Source organism: Sorex fumeus, unplaced genomic scaffold, assembly GCF_029834395.1.
Source record: "Sorex fumeus unplaced genomic scaffold, SorFum_2.1 ptg000008l, whole genome shotgun sequence".
In the NCBI taxonomy this organism is placed as follows: domain Eukaryota; kingdom Metazoa; phylum Chordata; class Mammalia; order Eulipotyphla; family Soricidae; genus Sorex; species Sorex fumeus.
In genome coordinates, this window is record NW_026606065.1 from 78,121,770 (window position 1) to 78,128,497 (window position 6,728).

The 6,728-nt window shown below is 42.7% G+C and overlaps 1 non-coding gene across 1 annotated transcript; it reads right to left on the reverse strand.

Moving 5' to 3' along the window:
* Positions 1-5,740: 5,740 nt before the first annotated feature.
* TRNAE-UUC (transfer RNA glutamic acid (anticodon UUC)) lies at positions 5,741-5,812 on the reverse strand. Its single transcript has one exon. It is a non-coding gene; the product is annotated as a tRNA-Glu (tRNA).
* Between the last annotated feature and the right edge of the window lie 916 nt (positions 5,813-6,728).

Here is a 6,728-nt window from a genome sequence, read left to right on the forward strand (position 1 = left end):
CAGGACGAGTGTGGCAACTACAAGAGGGAAACATGTGGAGCATCTCACTCATTGTCAGGAGCAGGAGCAGGAACTTGACAGGAAACAGCCCTGAAGCTGAGGCTTGAAGGTAAAGAAGAGACATATTAGGAGTTCACAGGGCAAGGCAGGGAACAGCAGAGATTCCCTGAGGCTTGAGGGGCTGGGGAAGTTCTATGAAGGATGTGACATTCAAATTGAGTCTTAAGGGATGGATGAAATGCATATATTTAGAAAAGGAATGAAAGGGCATTTCAGGAGAAGGAAAAATGAACAAACACCAGATAACGGACAATAAAATAATAATAATAATAAAATAATTAAAAATAATAATAAAATATAAATAATAATAATAAACTGGCTTCTCTGGTACATACTGGGAAGGAGGAGGAATTTGACTACAAAATTAGGCTGGAAACAAAGGCAGGCAGGTCAAAGCCCTGAAAGATTAGGATTAGGGGAACAGTTTACTCAGTTCTAGCCTGGGACAGGCAGTAGAAAGTGAGGGGGCCAGAGAGATTGTACAAGAGTTAAGGAGGTTGCTTTGTATGCCACCAACACCGGTTTGATCCCTGCATCATATGTGGTTCCCCAGGGCCATCATGAGGGACCCCTGAACACAGAATCTGGAGTAATCCCTTAGCACAACTAGGCAAAATAAATAAATAAATAAAAGTGTGTGTATGATATAGAGGTTGAAAAGTCTATAAGAGTACCTACTGTTATAATCCAAGGAGCCAATGTGATTTGACCCAGCACAGAGGCAGGGGAAAGGGGAAGCCCGTGTGTTAACATCTGAGGAGGAAGAACTGATCAGATTTACCTTGGGACTTAGCTGGGGTAGAAGGGGAAGAGAAAGAAAAGCTCCACACCCTACCCATACTCCAAGAGTACTGTACCACATTTGATGGGATTCAAAATACGAGGAAATCAACCTTAGAGGGAAATATTATATAATTTCGGTTCTGCTTTGGGTTACAGATTGGTGTGCGGGATGGAAACACCCGAAATATGGTGGTGGTAAGGTGTAATGATGGTGGGATTGGTGTTTGAATATTAAATATTCAATAGAATAAATAATCAATATCAAAATAATCAAATTATTAAATAATCAAATATTGTGAACTACTTTATAAAACAAAGAAATTTAAAAAAAGAAAGAAAAAGAAAGAAATGGTCCACCCAGAAGAGGTGATGAGTTCCTGGCCTCGAACTCAGTCCAGGACTTCACAAGCATTAGCTCATCCAGTCTTCACAAGCCTATGAAATAGGTGGGCTATTACAGGGAAACTGAGTAAAAGGGAGATGAAATAATTTTATAAAGCTATCTGAAGGACACTTAAAATAAGGAATTGAGGCAGTAGAGACTTAGGAAAACAATGCCATAATTTACACAAGCTGGGTGAAGCTTAGTCTTTGTTTTGAATGTGTGACTACTAAAAAAGCATGATAGCCAGGACCAGACAGAGTTCAGCAGGTAGGGCATTTGCCTTGAATGACTGGCCCAGGTTCAGTCTCTGGAATCCCGTGTTGTTTCCCAAGTTTGCCAGGGTGTAACCCAAATGCCTCCCCCCCCAAAATGTAGGCATTTCTGACCATTGTCAGGTGTGACCCAAATGCCTAAAATAATTAAATAAAAGTAAAGGGCAATAGTCTTAGCTGTATTTCTTTGTGAGTACATAACATAGTACAGAGTGCTAAGCTTTCTGAATCAGGATCAGTAATTTGACTTCTCCATCTGCCTTGCCTATCCCTCTGTGACAGAAGGAAATTAGATTCATTTGATAAGCTTTGTTTTCCACAAAGCTATGTGGGATGATTACTCAGTACCCTGTGGTCTTCTAGGTATTTGCAAATTAATTTTTGATTATTTGTTCCAGTGATTTTCCAAGTATTGAGTATTTTTCCAAGTTATTCAGCTTTATAATGTGGATAAGATTCTAGCTTGCTTTCTCTCTCTTGGACTAATATAAAGTTTTAATATTCTGATTATTTAGTATTTTTGTGCGACATCTGAGGGAACATGCTACAAATCTATGTAACTATACATGCACATGTATGAAGTGATACTCATAAAGACTCCCAAATATCAATATTTTTGTTCTAACCCAAAATATTGACAATCTATGAGTAACCCAAACATTTCAATAAAGATGATCACTAGCCAGAAATGTTTATGTGGCCAGTTAAAAAAATTCCTCAAACCTTCAACCAAAAAAAAGTATCACAACTGTGTTCATGCGAATGCCAGTCAAAAGCAAGACCCCCAACAAAAATGTTTAAATTCATCTATTCTGCTTACAACTTTTTTCCCCAAAGCCAGGATTTATAAGGAAAAATATGTGTTCAGGACATCAGGCAAATATTCCTTTCTGTTGTAGTATTGGTGGATATAATCAGGTACTCCAAAGAATAAAATCCTGACCCAGTCCAACACTTCAAGGGTAAAATGAGAGGCTTGATTAAGTGACTGCTAAGGGCCTTTACTGCTCAAACAGCCTAGTAATCTAAATACTGATTATGAATATGATTAATAAGAATTGCAGTTAGATGTTTTTGCAAAAATGTAAGGCTGGGGGCTGGAGCAACCGCACAGCTGGTAGGGCATTTACCTTGCACATGGCCAAACTGGGTACAATTCCCAGCATTCCATATGGTCCCCTGAGCACCACCAGGGGTAATTCCTGAGTGCAGAGCCAGTAGTAACCCTGTGTATCGCCGGGTGTGACCCAAAAAGCAAAAAATAAAAAAGCGAGGTTAGGTCAGAGCTGGGGTTATAGCTTAGCAATGAGCATATGTGTTGCATGTATAAGACCCTGGTTAGATTCCTGGGAGAGCAAACAAAAATATTAAAAAAGTGAAGCTTGCGCCAGAGAGACAGCACAGGAGTTAGGTGTATGTGGTCAACCCCAGTTGAATGCTCAGCAATTGCATTTGATCCCCTGAGTACAGCAAGTGTGGCCTGAGCCACCCCTGTCCCAAAATAAATGGCTATGTACACAGAATGGACTATTACTTGGCTATTAGTCTGTGAGAGAAATGAGAACTCAAGAAGCTTCTACTAGATGATTTTTATTTGTATGTGAAATATAAACTAACAAAGCAAGGGCTGGAGAAATAGTACAGCAAGGAGGGGTTGCCTTGCATGTGGTCAACCCCAGCTTCTACCCCACACACCTGCTATGGTTCCCCCAAGCATGCCAGGAGTGATCCCTGAGCTCAAAGCCAGGAGTAAGCTCTGAACTCCTCTGGGTGTGGCCCAAATGCCCTCCCTCATGATTCCCCCCAACCTACTGGCAAATTTTAACAAGACAAAGAGTGGTCAAAACAAAAAGGAAAAAGCATTTTGGATTCTGACATCAGAACTCAGATTACAGGGGACAAAGGAGAAGAGGATCCATGGACCAGAATGGACTAGATTGGACTGGACTGACTGGATGGGGGGTTATTAGTTAGCACTTTGATGGCATGGGCTAACTCACATGAGAAAATAAGAAATTTAGAGGGAGGGGTTGTGGGGGGAGGGAGGGAAACTGGGAACCCTGGTGCTGGAAAATTACACCGGTAGAGGGATGGGTGTTGGAATATTGAAAACCAATTATGAATAGCTTTGCAACGCTCTATTTCACAGTGATTCGATTTAAAAAAAAGAAAGAAAAGGAACTCCAGAAGAAAAAAAAATAAACTTGTAATCCTAAAGCATACATGTCAAATGTTTTGTGATATAAAACAATGTTACTTTAGTTTTTTAAAAAAGACTTTAAAATAAATGCCTGACATAACTAAAGCAACCATCTCCCCTCGAAGGTCAACTTTTATTAAGCCCTCATCCCTAGAATGAAGTTCTGGGTATCTTTGGTATCATAAACATTTAAGAAAAGCTTTTGTTGTCAGAGAGACAGGACGGTGGGTAAGGCACTTGGGTTGGGTTTGATCCCCAGCACCTCATAAGGTTCTCCTGAGCCACACCAGGGGCCCAGAGTAAGCCCTGAGCACAGCCTGGTGTGGCCCCCAGACCAAAAAAAAAAAAATCTCACTTATTTGGAGGCTAGAGTCATAGTACAGAGGGTAGCATGTTCTGAGGGAGTTCAAAAACCAAAAATAAAACACAAAGCTTTTGTCAAATCCTTGAAGCCAAAAATTCATTTTATAAAAATGATTGTTAGGATGAGTAGTAGGGTTGGTGCTTCAGATGAATGGAACTCACCTACTGGATGAAAGTAAATTAAAAAAAAAAAAAAGAATTTCAAAGCAATTGGAGAGAAACACACAGCTCTTCCACAGCCATTCCTCCACCTGCTACCCCACTTCCCAATGGCAGGTGGAAATATTGGAGCCTTCCTCCTGAATTCTGCCTCCTTCCCCTCCACCCTAAATAATCCCTCCTCTTTCCAGGAAAGGTCTCTGCTAAGACTGTGTAGGTGATTTCCTAGTAGGCCTTGGACTGATCCATGATAGTATCTAATAACCAAATAAGGATCACATTGGAAAGGTTGGAAAGGAGCTCTTAATCTGCTTCAACAGTGCAATGCTCAAGACAGATCACCTATTTTTTAAAATACGCTTTTTTCTTTCTCTGCTAATTCAGCCTTGCTTGATTTTATAAAAACTAATTACCTGCTGGTTTGATGGATTTCCGCCCCCCTCCAAACTTTTTTTTTTAGGAATTTTTGAATCATTTAATAGTTATTCATAATTTTTAAATAATAGCCTAGAATTTTTCTCATGAAAAATGACGGTTGTTTTTGCGCTCTTAAAGTCCTGAAGGACCTGGAAGGGAAAATAAAATAATAAAATCAAAAAGTTTCAGGCAGTCATCTGGACGCCAAGTCTTTTCAAAGTCCCTTCTTGGTGTTTTTGGCAGCCAGTTGAAGAAGTTTCAAAGGGTTCCATACCCGTGGGAAAGACCTGGTGAGGCTCAAACATCTTTGAGTTTTCGCCTAACGGCAAATGTTTGCAGAGGTAAGGTACCGGGTACAGGATTACAGCGTTCACTCATCTGCGTAACATTTAGAAACTGTCTTGCCACACATCAGCCCAGAGAGATCTAATTCCAGTAGAGCCTAATAATGAATTCTTCCAGTTTTCTTCCACGCAGTGTGTCAAGTAAGTGGCACGGGATGAGAAAAAAAGTGATTTTTTTTTTGTATTGCCAACCACGATATTTGTCATAAACTGCTTTCCCCCACCCCCTTTCTCCCCGACGATTGGTTTCTTGAGCTCTTTGAATCGCACACAATAGACTGATTGTACACCCAAGTACTTTGCTCCCGAGAATATGTCTTTTATGGAAATCTGTTGTCCTTTGCAAATGACTGGCGTGAGGCAGCTTAAAAGGCAACTCGTCAAGTCCTGCAATGCGTATTTAACTTTCAAAGAGCGGCACTTTGGCCAAGGAGCAATTACTGCGGACAGATCAGCCTCGGGCAGGTGGGCTCCCTGTTTTTCTTCAACATAAAATGCAATCCCTTCTTTCAAAAGCTAGATTCCCATTGCAGCGAGTCTGGCATCTCAGCCGTACAGAGTTTGGGGGAACGACTTCGATCTCACGCCCGCTGCAGGGGAAGATCCTGGGTTCCTTTCAGCCCCGGTCTCTGTGGGCTGCTTTCAACGAACTTAAAGCATATTTAAAAAGCAAAACATAAAAAGAAAGCAGTCTTAGCCTTGCTGTCGGGGCCCTGAGTGAGATTCAGTTTCCTAGTTAAAAATAAAAGGTTTGGCGTTCCCACACCGGGAGTCGAACCCGGGCCGCCTGGGTGAAAACCAGGAATCCTAACCGCTAGACCATGTGGGAGACGACGAAAGTAGATGCAAGTCTAAGCTAATTGAGTCCTTTGCATTGGCTTCCGCCCGTCCTGCCCAACCCGCTCTCTGGCCTCAGGTCCGCTTCTGCGCCTGCGCAGTAGGTACTATTTAACCCCTTCGGTCCCACACACGTTTTCTTCTTTCCTTTTCCTTTCTCCCGGTGGCATATCCTGGCCGCTTTTTTTTTTCTGATCTTGAGAAGCCAGCTTCCTACCCCCGAAGCAGGTTCAGAACTGTTTTGCGCCCTTTAGTCTCAGCGCGTCCCTAGGATACCTGCTCGAGCACAAAAAGGATCGTGGATCGTGGTTTTCCTTACTTCGGAGTAAGGAAGAAGTGCCGAGTGGACTCGAGGGACCCGCCACGCAGAGGCCACAGTTGGGTTGGCGCCACAGTCCCTGGCCTCCGACCGAGCTATGCACCCGGCAGGCGGCAGCCGGGCCGTCGCTCCGAGTGCCTCAGACCCTGGCCAGGGAAACGCCTGTCCCCGCGGCCCCAGAAATTTCCTTTCCCATGCATAAAACTCCAAGCGGAGTGGGGGTCGCTTGCAAGGCTGAAACCTTCCAGGATCTGTTGACTTGATGACCCATCGCAGTGAACGAGGAAACCTTGTTTCTGCCAGTTCAATTTTAGCTGTAGATGGCTACGGCTTTAACTTTCTTGCAAAATTCCTGGATTCCGTCTCTGAACCTGGAGAAGTTTACAATTTCCCATTGACCATAAATTCTGCCCCAGACCTCGGGCTCACAGGAGACCATGAAACAGTGGAGCAAAAATTGGGCAATAATATGTTGAAGTCTAACACTTAAAAGGCCTTAACTAGACAGTGCCCACAGGCCCCAGTGGGAATGCAAGATGTTAATCTTTTCTTTGCAACATAAATGGACCCTAAACTAACAAGGCACCCC